Raw genomic sequence first — 15,522 nt, forward strand, 5'->3', positions numbered from 1 at the left:
CTTGCAGGGAAATAGCGTTTGCAGATGTATACGTATCGAAGCAATAGAGTTCAAATGCTTCTTAAAACGCGATATCGCATCTCATTTCCATGTTTCATGGTAAGATGTAATATGATTTGCGAAGTGTTATGCATTCCTCGTCTACGATTCAAATGAATGTAAATGCGACACTTCCTTGTAAGGACATAGCGTTTGCAGATGTCTATGTATCAAAGCAATAGAGTTCTTATAATTCTTAAAACGCGATATCGCATCTCATTTCTATGTTTCATGGCAAGATATAACATGATTTGCGAAGTGTTATGTATTCCTCGTCTACACTTCAAATGAATGTAAATGCTACACTTCCTTGCAAGGAAATAGCGTTTGCAGATGTCTACGTATCGAAGCAATAGACTCCAAATGCTTCTTAAAACGAGATATTGAATCTCATATCTATGTTTCATAAGATATATTATTCATTGCTAAGTGTTATTCATTCCTCGTCTACGATTCAAATGAAAGTAAATACGACACATCCTTGCAAGGAAATAGCGATTGCAGATGTCTACGTATCGTAGCAATAGCTTTCTAATGGTTCTTAAAACGCGATATCGCACCTCATTTCTATGTTTCATTGGAAGATATAACATGATTTGCGAGGTGTTATGTATTCCTCGTCTACACTTCAAATGAATGTAAATGCGACCCTTCCTTGCTAGGAAATAGCGTCTGCAGAAGTCTAGGTATCGTAGCAATAGAGTTCTAATGCTTCTTAAAACTCGATATCGCATCTCATTTCTATGTTTCATGGCAAGATATAACATGATTTGCGAAGTGTTATGTATTCCTCGTCTACACTTCAAATGAATGTAAATGCGACACTTCCTTGCAAGGAATTAGCGTTTGCAGATGTCTACGTATCGAAGCAATAGAGTTCAAATGCTTCTTAAAACTAGATATTGCATCTCATATCTATGATTCATAAGATATATTATTCATTGCGAAGTGTTATGCATTCCTCGTCTACGATTCATATGAAAGTAAATGCGACACTTCCTTGCAAGGAAATAGCGATTGCAGATGTCTACGTATCGTAGCAATAGCTTTCTTATGATTCTTAAAACGCGATATCGCATCTCATTTCTATGCTTCATGGTAAGACATAATATGATTTGCGAAGTGTCATGTATTCCTCGTCTACACTTCAAATGAATGTAAATGCGATACTTCCTCGCTAGGAAATAGCGTTTGCAGATGTCTACGTATCGTAGCAATAGCTTTCTAGTGCTTCTTAAAACGCGATATCGCATCTCATTTCTATGTTTCATGGTAAGATATAATATGATTTGCGAAGTATCATGTATTCCTCGTCTACACTTCAAATGAATGTAAATGCGACCCTTCCTTGCTAGGAAATAGCGTCTGCATATGTCTAGGTATCGTAGCAATAGAGTTCTAATGCTTTTTAAAACTCGATATCGCATCTCATTTCTATGTTTCATGGCAAGATATAACATGATTTGCGAAGTGTTATGTATTCCTCGTCTACACTTCAAATGAATGTAAATGCGACACTTCCTTGCAAGGAAATAGCGTTTGCAGATGTCTACGTATCGAAGCAATAGAGTTCAAATGCTTCTTAAAACGCGATATCGCATCTCATTTCTATGTTTCATGGTAAGATGTAATATGATTTGCGAAGTGTTATGCATTCCTCGTCTACGATTCAAATGAATGTAAATGCGACACTTCCTTGTAAGGACATAGCGTTTGCAGATGTCTATGTATCAAAGCAATAGAGTTCTTATAATTCTTAAAACGCGATATCGCATCTCATTTCTATGTTTCATGGCAAGATATAACATGATTTGCGAAGTGTTATGTATTCCTCGTCTACACTTCAAATGAATGTAAATGCTACATTTCCTTGCAAGGAAATAGCGTTTGCAGATGTCTACGTATCGAAGCAATAGACTCCAAATGCTTCTTAAAACGAGATATTGGATCTCATATCTATGTTTCATAAGATATATTATTCATTGCTAAGTGTTATGCATTCCTCGTCTACGATTCAAATGAAAGTAAATACGACACATCCTTGCAAGGAAATAGCGATTGCAGATGTCTACGTATCGTAGCAATAGCTTTCTAATGGTTCTTAAAACGCGATATCGCACCTCATTTCTATGTTTCATTGGAAGATATAACATGATTTGCGAGGTGTTATGTATTCCTCGTCTACACTTCAAATGAATGTAAATGCGACCCTTCCTTGCTAGGAAATAGCGTCTGCAGAAGTCTAGGTATCGTAGTAATAGAGTTCTAATGCTTCTTAAAACTCGATATCGCATCTCATTTCTATGTTTCATGGCAAGATATAACATGATTTGCGAAGTGTTATGTTTTCCTCGTCTACACTTCAAATGAATGTAAATGCGACACTTCTTTGCTAGGAAATAGCGTTTGCAAATATCTACCTATCGTAGCAATAGTGTTCTAATGCTTCTTAAAACGATATCGCATCTCATTTCTATGTTTCATGGTAAGATATAATATGATTTGCGAAGTATCACGTATTCCTCATCTACACTTCAAATGAATGTAAATGCGACACTTCCTTGCTAGGGAATAGCGTCTGCAGATGTCTAGGTATCGTAGCAATAGAGTTCTAATGCCTCTTAAATCGCGATATCGCATCTCATTTCAATGTTTCATGGTAAGATATAATATGATTTGCGAAGTGTTATGTATTCCTCGTCTACACTTCAAATGAATGTAAATGCGACACTTCTTTGCTAGGAAATAGCGTTTGCAAATGTCTACCTATCGTAGCAATAGCTTTCTAATGCTTCTTAATACGCGATAACGCATCTCATTTCTATGTTTCATGGTAAGATATAATATGATTTTCGAAGTGTCCTGTATTCCTCGTCTACACTTCAAATGAATGTAAATGCGACTCTTACTTGCAAGGATATAGCGTTTGCAGATGTCTACGTATCGAAGCAATAGAGTTCAAATGCTTCTTAAAACGAGATATTACATCTCATATCTATGTTTCATGATAAGATATAATATTCATTGCGAAGTGTTTTGCATTCCTCGTCTACGATTCAAATGAATGTAAATGCGACACTTCCTTGCAAGGAGATAGCGTTTGCAGATGTCTACGTATCGTAGCAATAGAGTTCTAATGCTACTTAAAACGCGATATCGCATCTCATTTCTATGTTTCATGGTAAGATATAATATGATTTGCGAAGTGTTATGTATTCCTCGTCCACACTTCAAATGAATGTGAATGCGACACTTCCTCGCTAGGAAATAGCGTTTGCAGATGTCTGCGTATCGTAGCAGTAGAGTTCTAATGCTTCTTAATACGCGATATCGCATCTCATTTCTATGTTTCATGGTAAGATATAATATGATTTGCGAAGTGTTATGTATTCCTCGTCTACACATCAAATGAATGTAAATGCGACACTTTCTTGCAAGGGAATAGCGTTTGCAGATGTCCACGTATCGAAGCAATAGTGTTCAAATGCTTCTTTAAACGAGATATTGCATCTCATATCTATGTTTCATGATAAGATATAATATTCACTGCGCTGTGTTATGCATTCCTCGTCTACGATTCAAATGAATGTAAATGCGACACTTCTTTGCAAGGAAATAGCGATTGCAGATGTCTACGTATCGTAGCAATAGAGTTCATATTATTCTTAAAACGCGATATCGCATCTCATTTCTATGTTTCATGGTAAGATATAATATTCATTGCGATGTGTTATGCATTCCTCGTCTACGATTCAAATGAATGTAAATGCGACACTCCTTTGCAAGGAAATAGCGATTGCAGATGTCTGCGTATCGTAGCAATAGAGTTCATATGATTCTTAAAACGCGATATCGCATCTCATTTCTATGTTTCATGGTAAGATATAATATGATTTGCGAAGTGTTATGTATTCCTCGCCTACACTTCAAATGAATGTAATTGCGACACTTCTTTGCTAGGAAATACTGTTTGCAAATGTCTACCTATCGTAGCAATAGTGTTCTAATGCTTCTTAAAACGCGATATCGCATCTCATTTCTATGTTTCATGGTAAGATATAATACGATTTGCGAACTGTTATGTATTCCACGTCTACACTTCAAATGAATGTAAATGCGACACTTCCTTGCAAGGAAATAGCGTTTGCAGATGTCTACGTATCGAAGCAATAGTGTTCAAATGCTTCTTAAAACGAGATATTGCATCTCATATCTATGTGTCATGATAAGATATAATATTCATTGCGAAGTGTTATGCATTCCTCGTCTACGATTCAAATGAATGTAAATGCGACACTTCTTTGCAAGGAAATAGCGATTGCAGATGTATACGTGTCGTAGCAATAGAGTTCATATGATTCTTAAAACGCGAAATCGCATCTCATTTCTATGTTTCATGGTAAGATATAATATGATTTGCGAAGTGTTATGTATTCCTCGCCTACACTTCAAATGAATGTAAATGCGACACTTCTTTGCTAGGAAATAGCGTTTGCAAATATCTACCTATCGTAGCAATAGTGTTCCAATGCTTCTTAAAACGCGATATCGCATCTCATTTCTATGTTTCATGGTAAGATATAATATGATTTGCGAAGTATCACGTATTCCTCGTCTACACTTCAAATGAATGTAAATGCGACACTTCCTTGCTAGGGAATAGCGTCTGCAGATGTCTAGGTATCGTAGCAATAGAGTTCTAATGCCTCTTAAAACGCGATATCGCATCTCATTTCAATGTTTCATGGTAAGATATAATATGATTTGCGAAGTGTTATGTATTCCTCGTCTACACTTCAAATGAATGTAAATGCGACACTTCTTTGCTAGGAAATAGCGTTTGCAAATGTCTACCTATCGTAGCAATAGCTTTCTAATGCTTCTTAATACGCGATAACGCATCTCATTTCTATGTTTCATGGTAAGATATAATATGATTTTCGAAGTGTCCTGTATTCCTCGTCTACACTTCAAATGAATGTAAATGCGACTCTTACTTGCAAGGATATAGCGTTTGCAGATGTCTACGTATCGAAGCAATAGAGTTCAAATGCTTCTTAAAACGAGATATTACATCTCATATCTATGTTTCATGATAAGATATAATATTCATTGCGAAGTGTTTTGCATTCCTCGTCTACGATTCAAATGAATGTAAATGCGACACTTCCTTGCAAGGAGATAGCGTTTGCAGATGTCTACGTATCGTAGCAATAGAGTTCTAATGCTACTTAAAACGCGATATCGCATCTCATTTCTATGTTTCATGGTAAGATATAATATGATTTGCGAAGTGTTATGTATTCCTCGTCCACACTTCAAATGAATGTGAATGCGACACTTCCTCGCTAGGAAATAGCGTTTGCAGATGTCTGCGTATCGTAGCAGTAGAGTTCTAATGCTTCTTAATACGCGATATCGCATCTCATTTCTATGTTTCATGGTAAGATATAATATGATTTGCGAAGTGTTATGTATTCCTCGTCTACACATCAAATGAATGTAAATGCGACACTTTCTTGCAAGGGAATAGCGTTTGCAGATGTCCACGTATCGAAGCAATAGTGTTCAAATGCTTCTTAAAACGAGATATTGCATCTCATATCTATGTTTCATGATAAGATATAATATTCATTGCGCTGTGTTATGCATTCCTCGTCTACGATTCAAATGAATGTAAATGCGACACTTCTTTGCAAGGAAATAGCGATTGCAGATGTCTACGTATCGTAGCAATAGAGTTCATATTATTCTTAAAACGCGATATCGCATCTCATTTCTATGTTTCATGGTAAGATATAATATTCATTGCGATGTGTTATGCATTCCTCGTCTACGATTCAAATGAATGTAAATGCGACACTCCTTTGCAAGGAAATAGCGATTGCAGATGTCTGCGTATCGTAGCAATAGAGTTCATATGATTCTTAAAACGCGATATCGCATCTCATTTCTATGTTTCATGGTAAGATATAATATGATTTGCGAAGTGTTATGTATTCCTCGCCTACACTTCAAATGAATGTAATTGCGACACTTCTTTGCTAGGAAATACTGTTTGCAAATGTCTACCTATCGTAGCAATAGTGTTCTAATGCTTCTTAAAACGCGATATCGCATCTCATTTCTATGTTTCATGGTAAGATATAATACGATTTGCGAACTGTTATGTATTCCACGTCTACACTTCAAATGAATGTAAATGCGACACTTCCTTGCAAGGAAATAGCGTTTGCAGATGTCTACGTATCGAAGCAATAGTGTTCAAATGCTTCTTAAAACGAGATATTGCATCTCATATCTATGTGTCATGATAAGATATAATATTCATTGCGAAGTGTTATGCATTCCTCGTCTACGATTCAAATGAATGTAAATGCGACACTTCTTTGCAAGGAAATAGCGATTGCAGATGTATACGTGTCGTAGCAATAGAGTTCATATGATTCTTAAAACGCGAAATCGCATCTCATTTCTATGTTTCATGGTAAGATATAATATGATTTGCGAAGTGTTATGTATTCCTCGCCTACACTTCAAATGAATGTAAATGCGACACTTCTTTGCTAGGAAATAGCGTTTGCAAATATCTACCTATCGTAGCAATAGTGTTCCAATGCTTCTTAAAACGCGATATCGCATCTCATTTCTATGTTTCATGGTAAGATATAATATGATTTGCGAAGTATCACGTATTCCTCGTCTACACTTCAAATGAATGTAAATGCGACACTTCCTTGCTAGGGAATAGCGTCTGCAGATGTCTAGGTATCGTAGCAATAGAGTTCTAATGCCTCTTAAAACGCGATATCGCATCTCATTTCAATGTTTCATGGTAAGATATAATATGATTTGCGAAGTGTTATGTATTCCTCGTCTACACTTCAAATGAATGTAAATGCGACACTTCTTTGCTAGGAAATAGCGCTTGCAAATGTCTACCTATCGTAGCAATAGCTTTCTAATGCTTCTTAATACGCGATATCGCATCTCATTTCTATGTTTCATGGTAAGATATAATATGATTTTCGAAGTGTCCTGTATTCCTCGTCTACACTTCAAATGAATGTAAATGCGACTCTTACTTGCAAGGATATAGCGTTTGCAGATGTCTACGTATCGAAGCAATAGAGTTCAAATGCTTCTTAAAACGCGATATTGCATCTCAATTCTATGTTTCTTGGTAAGATATAATATGATTTGCGAAGTATCATGTATTCCTCGTCTACACTTCAAATGAATGTAAACGCGACACTTCTTTGCTAGGAAATAGCGTTTGCAAATGTCTACATATCGTAGCAATAGTGTTCTAATGCTTCTTGAAACGCGATATCGCATCTCATTTCTATGTTTCATGGTAAGATATAATTTGATTTGCGAAGTGTTATGTATTCCTCGTCTACACATCAAATGAATGTAAATGCGACACTTTCTTGCAAGGAAATAGCGTTTGCAGATGTCTACGTATCGAAGCAATAGTGTTCAAATGCTTGTTAAAACGAGATATTGCATCTCATATCTATGTTTCATGATAAGATATAATATTCATTGCGATGTGTTAAGCATTCCTCGTCTACGATTCAAATGAATGTAAATACGACACTTCTTTGCAAGGAAATAGCGATTGCAGATGTCTACGTATCGTAGCAATAGAGTTCATATGATTCTTAAAACGCGATATCGCATCTCATTTCTATGTTTCATGGTAAGATATAATATGATTTGCGAAGTGTTATGTATTCCTCGCCTACACTTCAAATGAATGTAAATGCGACACTTCTTTGCTAGGAAATAGCGTTTGCAAATGTCTACCTATCGTAGCAATAGTGTTCTAATGCTTCTTAAAACGCGATATCGCATCTCATTTCTATGTTTCATGGTAAGATATAATATGATTTGCGAAGTATCATGTATTCCTCTTCTACACTTCAAATGAATGTAAATGCGATACTTCCTTGCTAGGGAATAGCGTCTGCAGATGTCTACGAATCGTAGCAATAGAGTTCATATGATTCTTAAAACGCGATATCGCATCTCATTTCTGTGTTTCATGGTAAGATATAACATGATTTGCGAAGTGTTATGTATTCCTCGTCTACACTTCAAATGAATGTGAATGCGACACTTCCTTGCAAGGAAATAGCGTTTGCAGATGTCTACGTATCGTAGCAATAGAGTTCTTATGATTCTTAAAACGCGATATCGCATCTCATTTCTATGTTTCATGGTAAGATATAACTTGATTTGCAAAGTGTTATGTATTCCTCGTCTACACTTCAAATGAATGTGAATGCGATACTTCCTCGCTAGGAAATAGCGTTTGCAGATGTCTACGTATCGTTAGCAATAGCTTTCTAATGCTTCATAAAACGCGATATCGCATCTCATTTCTATGTTTCATGGTAAGATATAATATGATTTGCGAACTGTTATGTATTCCACGTCTACACTTCAAATGAATGTAAATGCGACACTTCCTTGCAAGGAAATAGCGTTTGCAGATGTCTACGTATCGAAGCAATAGAGTTCAAATGCTTCTTAAAACGAGATATTACATCTCATATCTATGTTTCATGATAAGATATAATATTCATTGCGAAGTGTTATGCATTCCTCGTCTACGATTCAAATGAATGTAAATGCGACACTTCCTTGCAAGGAAATAGCGTTTGCAGATGTCTACGTATCGTAGCAATAGAGTTCTAATGCTACTTAAAACGCGATATCGCATCTCATTTCTATGTTTCATGGTAAGATATAATATGATTTGCGATGTGTTATGTATTCCTCGTCCACACTTCAAATGAATGTGAATGCGACACTTCCTCGCTAGGAAATAGCGTTTGCAGATGTCTGCGTATCGTAGCAGTAGAGTTCTAATGCTTCTTAATACGCGATATCGCATCTCATTTCTATGTTTCATGGTAAGATATAATATGATTTGCGAAGTGTTATGTATTCCTCGTCTACACATCAAATGAATGTAAATGCGACACTTTCTTGCAAGGGAATAGCGTTTGCAGATGTCCACGTATCGAAGCAATAGTGTTCAAATGCTTCTTAAAACGAGATATTGCATCTCATATCTATTTTTCATGATAAGATATAATATTCATTGCGCTGTGTTATGCATTCCTCGTCTACGATTCAAATGAATGTAAATGCGACACTTCTTTGCAAGGAAATAGCGATTGCAGATGTCTACGTATCGTAGCAATAGAGTTCATATTATTCTTAAAACGCGATATCGCATCTCATTTCTATGTTTCATGGTAAGATATAATATGATTTGCGAAGTGTTATGTATTCCTCGTCTACACATCAAATGAATGTAAATGCGACACTTTCTTGCAAGGGAATAGCGTTTGCAGATGTCCACGTATCGAAGCAATAGTGTTCAAATGCTTCTTAAAACGAGATATTGCATCTCATATCTATGTTTCATGATAAGATATAATATTCATTGCGCTGTGTTATGCATTCCTCGTCTACGATTCAAATGAATGTAAATGCGACACTTCTTTGCAAGGAAATAGCGATTGCAGATGTCTACGTATCGTAGCAATAGAGTTCAAATGCTTCTTAAAACGAGATATTACATCTCATATCTATGTTTCATGATAAGATATAATATTCATTGCGAAGTGTTTTGCATTCCTCGTCTACGATTCAAATGAATGTAAATGCGACACTTCCTTGCAAGGAGATAGCGTTTGCAGATGTCTACGTATCGTAGCAATAGAGTTCTAATGCTACTTAAAACGCGATATCGCATCTCATTTCTATGTTTCATGGTAAGATATAATATGATTTGCGAAGTGTTATGTATTCCTCGTCCACACTTCAAATGAATGTGAATGCGACACTTCCTCGCTAGGAAATAGCGTTTGCAGATGTCTGCGTATCGTAGCAGTAGATTTCTAATGCTTCTTAATACGCGATATCGCATCTCATTTCTATGTTTCATGGTAAGATATAATATGATTTGCGAAGTGTTATGTATTCCTCGTCTACACTTCAAATGAATGTAAACGCGACACTTCTTTGCTAGGAAATAGCGTTTGCAAATGTCTACATATCGTAGCAATAGTGTTCTAATGCTTCTTGAAACGCGATATCGCATCTCATTTCTATGTTTCATGGTAAGATATAATTTGATTTGCGAAGTGTTATGTATTCCTCGTCTACACATCAAATGAATGTAAATGCGACACTTTCTTGCAAGGAAATAGCGTTTGCAGATGTCTACGTATCGAAGCAATAGTGTTCAAATGCTTGTTAAAACGAGATATTGCATCTCATATCTATGTTTCATGATAAGATATAATATTCATTGCGATGTGTTAAGCATTCCTCGTCTACGATTCAAATGAATGTAAATACGACACTTCTTTGCAAGGAAATAGCGATTGCAGATGTCTACGTATCGTAGCAATAGAGTTCATATGATTCTTAAAACGCGATATCGCATCTCATTTCTATGTTTCATGGTAAGATATAATATGATTTGCGAAGTGTTATGTATTCCTCGCCTACACTTCAAATGAATGTAAATGCGACACTTCTTTGCTAGGAAATAGCGTTTGCAAATGTCTACCTATCGTAGCAATAGTGTTCTAATGCTTCTTAAACGCGATATCGCATCTCATTTCTATGTTTCATGGTAAGATATAATATGATTTGCGAAGTATCATGTATTCCTCTTCTACACTTCAAATGAATGTAAATGCGATACTTCCTTGCTAGGGAATAGCGTCTGCAGATGTCTACGAATCGTAGCAATAGAGTTCATATGATTCTTAAAAACGCGATATCGCATCTCATTTCTGTGTTTCATGGTAAGATATAACATGATTTGCGAAGTGTTATGTATTCCTCGTCTACACTTCAAATGAATGTGAATGCGACACTTCCTTGCAAGGAAATAGCGTTTGCAGATGTCTACGTATCGTAGCAATAGAGTTCTTATGATTCTTAAAACGCGATATCGCATCTCATTTCTATGTTTCATGGTAAGATATAACTTGATTTGCAAAGTGTTATGTATTCCTCGTCTACACTTCAAATGAATGTGAATGCGATACTTCCTCGCTAGGAAATAGCGTTTGCAGATGTCTACGTATCGTTAGCAATAGCTTTCTAATGCTTCATAAAACGCGATATCGCATCTCATTTCTATGTTTCATGGTAAGATATAATATGATTTGCGAACTGTTATGTATTCCACGTCTACACTTCAAATGAATGTAAATGCGACACTTCCTTGCAAGGAAATAGCGTTTGCAGATGTCTACGTATCGAAGCAATAGAGTTCAAATGCTTCTTAAAACGAGATATTACATCTCATATCTATGTTTCATGATAAGATATAATATTCATTGCGAAGTGTTATGCATTCCTCGTCTACGATTCAAATGAATGTAAATGCGACACTTCCTTGCAAGGAAATAGCGTTTGCAGATGTCTACGTATCGTAGCAATAGAGTTCTAATGCTACTTAAAACGCGATATCGCATCTCATTTCTATGTTTCATGGTAAGATATAATATGATTTGCGATGTGTTATGTATTCCTCGTCCACACTTCAAATGAATGTGAATGCGACACTTCCTCGCTAGGAAATAGCGTTTGCAGATGTCTGCGTATCGTAGCAGTAGAGTTCTAATGCTTCTTAATACGCGATATCGCATCTCATTTCTATGTTTCATGGTAAGATATAATATGATTTGCGAAGTGTTATGTATTCCTCGTCTACACATCAAATGAATGTAAATGCGACACTTTCTTGCAAGGGAATAGCGTTTGCAGATGTCCACGTATCGAAGCAATAGTGTTCAAATGCTTCTTAAAACGAGATATTGCATCTCATATCTATTTTTCATGATAAGATATAATATTCATTGCGCTGTGTTATGCATTCCTCGTCTACGATTCAAATGAATGTAAATGCGACACTTCTTTGCAAGGAAATAGCGATTGCAGATGTCTACGTATCGTAGCAATAGAGTTCATATTATTCTTAAAACGCGATATCGCATCTCATTTCTATGTTTCATGGTAAGATATAATATGATTTGCGAAGTGTTATGTATTCCTCGTCTACACATCAAATGAATGTAAATGCGACACTTTCTTGCAAGGGAATAGCGTTTGCAGATGTCCACGTATCGAAGCAATAGTGTTCAAATGCTTCTTAAAACGAGATATTGCATCTCATATCTATGTTTCATGATAAGATATAATATTCATTGCGCTGTGTTATGCATTCCTCGTCTACGATTCAAATGAATGTAAATGCGACACTTCTTTGCAAGGAAATAGCGATTGCAGATGTCTACGTATCGTAGCAATAGAGTTCATATTATTCTTAAAACGCGATATCGCATCTCATTTCTATGTTTCATGGTAAGATATAATATTCATTGCGATGTGTTATGCATTCCTCGTCTACGATTCAAATGAATGTAAATGCGACACTCCTTTGCAAGGAAATAGCGATTGCAGATGTCTGCGTATCGTAGCAATAGAGTTCATATGATTCTTAAAACGCGATATCGCATCTCATTTCTATGTTTCATGGTAAGATATAATATGATTTGCGAAGTGTTATGTATTCCTCGCCTACACTTCAAATGAATGTAATTGCGACACTTCTTTGCTAGGAAATAGCGTTTGCAAATGTCTACCTATCGTAGCAATAGCTTTCTAATGCTTCTTAATACGCGATATCGCATCTCATTTCTATGTTTCACGGTAAGATATAATATGATTTTCGAAGTGTCCTGTATTCCTCGTCTACACTTCAAATGAATGTAAATGCGACTCTTACTTGCAAGGATATAGCGTTTGCAGATGTCTACGTATCGAAGCAATAGAGTTCAAATGCTTCTTAAAACGCGATATCGCATCTCATTTCTATGTTTCATGATAAGATATAATATGATTTGCGAAGTGTTATACATTCCTCGTCTACGATTCAAATGAATGTAAATGCGACACTTCCTTGCAAGGAAATAGCGTTTGCAGATGTCTACGTATCGTAGCAATAGAGTTCTTATGATTCTTAAAACGCGATATCGCATCTCATTTCTATGTTTCATGGTAAGGTAAAATATGATTTGCGAAGTGTCATGTATTCCTCGTCTACACTTCAAATGAATGTAAATGCGACACTTCCTTGCAAGGAAATAGCGTTTGCAGATGTCTACGTATCGTAGCAATAGAGTTCTTATGATTCTTAAAACGCGATATCGCATCTCATTTCTATGTTTCATGGTAAGATAAAACATGATTTGCGAAGTGTCATGTATTCCTCGTCTACACTTCAAATGAATGTAAATGCGACACTTCCTTGCTAGGAAATAGCGTTTGCAGATGCCTACGTATCGAAGCAATAGAGTTCAAATGCTTCTTAAAACGAGATATTGCATCTCATATCTATGTTTCATGATAAGATATAATATTCATTGCGAAGTGTTATGCATTCCTCGTCTATGATTCAAATGAATGTAAATGCGACACTTCCTTGCAAGGATAAAGCGTTTGCAGATGTCTACGTATCGTAGCAATAGAGTTCTAATGCTTCTTAAAACGCGATATCGCATCTCATTTCTATGTTTCATGGTAAGATATAATATGATTTGCGAAGTGTTACGTATTCCTCGTCTACGATTCAAATGAATGTAAATGCGACACTTCCTTGCTAGGAAATAGCGTCTGCAGATGTCTACGTATCGTAGCAATAGAGTTCTTATGATCCTTAAAACGCGATATCGCATCTCATTTCTATGTTTCATGGTAAGATATAATATGATTTGCGAAGTGTTATGTATTCCTCGTCTACACTTCAAATGAATGCAAATGCGACACTTCCTTGCAAGGAAATAGCGTTTGCAAATATCTACATATCGTGGCAGTAGTGTTCTAATGCTCCTTAGAACGCGATATCGCATCTCGTTTCTATTCTTCATGGTAAGATATAATATGATTTGCGAAGTGTTATGTATTCCTCGTCTACACTTCAAATGAATGTAAATGCGACACTTCCTTGCTAGGAAATAGCGTTTGCAGATGCCTACGTATCGAAGCAATAGAGTTCGAATGCTTCATAAAACGAGATATTGCATCTCATATATATGTTTCATGATAAGATATAATATTCATTGCGAAGTGTTATGCATTCCTCGTTTATGATTCAAATGAATGTAAATGCGACACTTCCTTGCAAGGAAAAAGCGTTTGCAGATGTCTACGTATCGTAGCAATAGAGTTCTAATGCTTCTTAAAACGCGATATCGCATCTCATTTCTATGTTTCATGGTAAGATATAATATGATTTGCGAAGTGTTACGTATTCCTCGTCTACGATTCAAATGAATGTAAATGCGACACTTCCTTGCAAGGAAATAGCGTCTGCAGATGTCTAGGTATCGTAGCAATAGAGTTCTAATGCTTCCTAAAACGCGATATCGCATCTCATTTCTATGTTTCATGATAATATATAATATGATTTGCGAAGTGTTATACATTCCTCGTCTACGATTCAAGTGAATGTAAATGCGACACTTCCTTGCAAGGAAATAGCGTTTGCAGATGTCTACGTATCGTAGCAATAGAGTTCTTATGATTCTTAAAACGCGATATCGCATCTCATTTCTATGTTTCATGGTAGGATAAAATATGATTTGCGAAGTGTCATGTATTCCTCGTCTACGATTCAAATGAGTGTAAATGCGACACTTGCTTGCAAGGAAATAGCGTTTGCAGATGTCTACGTATCGTAGCAATAGAGTTCTTATGATTCTTAAAACGCGATATCGCATCTCATTTCTATGTTTCATGGTAAGGTAAAATATGATTTGCGAAGTGTCATGTATTCCTCGTCTACACTTCAAATGAATGTAAATGCGACACTTCCTTGCTAGGAAATAGCGTCTGCAGATGTCTACGTATCGTAGCAATAGAGTTCTAATGCTTTTTAAAACGCGATATCGCATCTCATTTCTATGTTTCATGTTAAGATATAATATGGTTTGCGAAGTGCTATGCATTCCTCGTCTACGATTCAAATGAATGTAAATGCGACACTTCCTTGCAAGGAAATAGCGTTTGCAGATGTCTACGTATCGTAGCAATAGAGTTCTTATGATTCTTAAAACGCGATATCGCATCTCATTTCTATGTTTCATGGTAAGGTAAAATATGATTTGCGAAGCGTCATGTATTCCTCGTCTACACTTCAAATGAATGTAAATGCGACACTTCCTTGCAAGGAAATAGCGTTTGCAGATGTCTTTGTATCGTAGCAATAGATTTCTAATGCTTCTTAAAACGCGATATCGCATCTCATTTCTATGTTTCATGGTAAGGTATAATATGATTTGCGAAGTGTTGTGTATTCCTCGTCTACACTTCAAATGAATGTAAATGCGACACTTCCTTGCAAGGAAATAGCGTTTGCAGATGTCTACGTATCGTAGCAAT

This window comes from Xylocopa sonorina, unplaced genomic scaffold (assembly GCF_050948175.1).
Source record: "Xylocopa sonorina isolate GNS202 unplaced genomic scaffold, iyXylSono1_principal scaffold0071, whole genome shotgun sequence".
In the NCBI taxonomy this organism is placed as follows: domain Eukaryota; kingdom Metazoa; phylum Arthropoda; class Insecta; order Hymenoptera; family Apidae; genus Xylocopa; species Xylocopa sonorina.